Genomic DNA, 1,956 nt, shown 5'->3' on the forward strand with positions numbered 1-1,956 from the left:
ACACTAACAAAAGTACAAAGTTCATAAAAGTTTTTTTAGTCTAAAATACCATTGAACTTGACCATTATACTGCCTCTCAAACGTAGGTAAAGTTTAAATTCGGGTCTCCTAGTCAAACTCACTCGAGTGCTCATCTCAACCATGATCGCGTTCAATAAGAGAGACCTCAAAAATAGCTAGATTATTGCATTAACCATTTAAATCACCTCAACCCCACTTGTTGAAATTGAAACAAATATCTATAACATAACACTAACATAGGTACGATGTTCATAAAAGTCTTTTTAATCTAAGATACTATTGAACTTGACCATTAAAGTGCCCCTCAAAATGAGGTAAAGTTTAAATATAATTGGTGTCAAAAGATGAAACTATAGAATAAAAAGAAATAAGAAAATAATATTCAATTTCAGAGAATCAAACAAGAATCTCCGAGGTGAAAGCCAAATATCAAAACCGTTGGACAACAATGAATTTTTGGTGTAGTTGTCCTAAAGTCTTTTGTCTAATCGCTGAAGAGTTTTACTCTGATGTTTTGGGTAATGTCTAACTCTTCGACACGTCCTTTCATGTGTGTGATAGAGTTCTCAGGGTTACTGCGACGTTTCGAGCTGTTCGATCGTGTGGCTTTTTCTTCAAAAGGGTCAACATCAAACGTCCGGTATTTGATTGGCAAACTATCTAGAGGAGCGTCGATTGCATTGATTCCATCAACAGTTTTCCTATGAGTTTATGGTGCATGACCCATTTTTTATACCATTCACCTTCGAGCGCCACCATAGTTTGGCATCATCCATGAGAGCGCCACCATAGTTTTGCATCGTCCATGAGATGCATTGCGACCAACGTAACTCGTAGGTCCTATGAGCAAGTTCCAGTATCCTTCAAGTATTGTTCTACGTCAAAAATAAAGCTTTTTCATTCCTTAGCATCCCAGTTTCCATTTAAGGGGTTGTGTTCTTGGATTTTAAGTTTGTTAAACCCACATGAACTTGACTTGAGGTGTGGTTCTCTACCGCCCAACTTGTCAAACTCACTCGGGTGCTCATCTCAACCATGATTCGTTCAACAAGAGAGACCTCGAAAACAATTGGATTATCGCATTAACCATTTGAATCACCTGCTCCTCTCAACCATGACGTTGTTCACTCGGGTGCTCATCTTAACCATGATGTCGTTCAACAAGAGAGACCTCGAAAACAATTGGATTATCGCATTAACCATTTGAATCACCTGCTCATCTCAACCATGACGTCGTTCAACAAGAGAGGCGTCGAAAACGATTGGATTATCGCATTAACCATTTGAATAACCTGCTCATCTCAACCATGACGTTGTTCAACAAGAGAGACCTCGAAAATGACTTAATTATCGCATTAACCATTTCAAATTGAACAAAGTATCTATAACATAACTCTAACAAAGGTCAGAAGTTCATAAAAGTCTTTTTAATCCAAAATAGAAACTGTAAAATAAAATGAAATAAGAAAATAATATTCCATTGTCGGGAATGGAACCCAAGTCGCCTGGGCGAAAGCCAGATATCCTGACCGTTGGAGGACAATCGATTTTTAATGTGGATGTGCTGAAGTCTTTTGTCAGATCGCTGAAGAGTTTTAGCATGATCTTTTGCTTAATGTCTAACTCTTCGACAAGTCCTTCCCTATGTGTGTTAGAGTTCTCAAAGTTACCACGATGATTCGAGCTGTTCGATTGTGTGACTCTTTCTTCAAAAGAGTCAAAATCAAATGTTAGGTCTTTGATTGGCAACCCATCCAGGGGAGCGTTGATTGCATCGATTCCATCAACGATCTTCCCATGAGTTTATGGTGCATGACCCATTTTTTATACCATTCACCTTCGAGCACTATCATAGTTTTGCATCGTCCATGAGATGCATTGCGGCTAACGTAACTCTCAGGTCGTATGAGAAAGTTCCTATAGCCCTCAACTCTC

The sequence above is a fragment of the Cucurbita moschata genome, unplaced genomic scaffold (assembly GCF_002738365.1).
Source record: "Cucurbita moschata cultivar Rifu unplaced genomic scaffold, Cmos_1.0 Cmo_Scf00137, whole genome shotgun sequence".
NCBI classification, from domain to species: domain Eukaryota; kingdom Viridiplantae; phylum Streptophyta; class Magnoliopsida; order Cucurbitales; family Cucurbitaceae; genus Cucurbita; species Cucurbita moschata.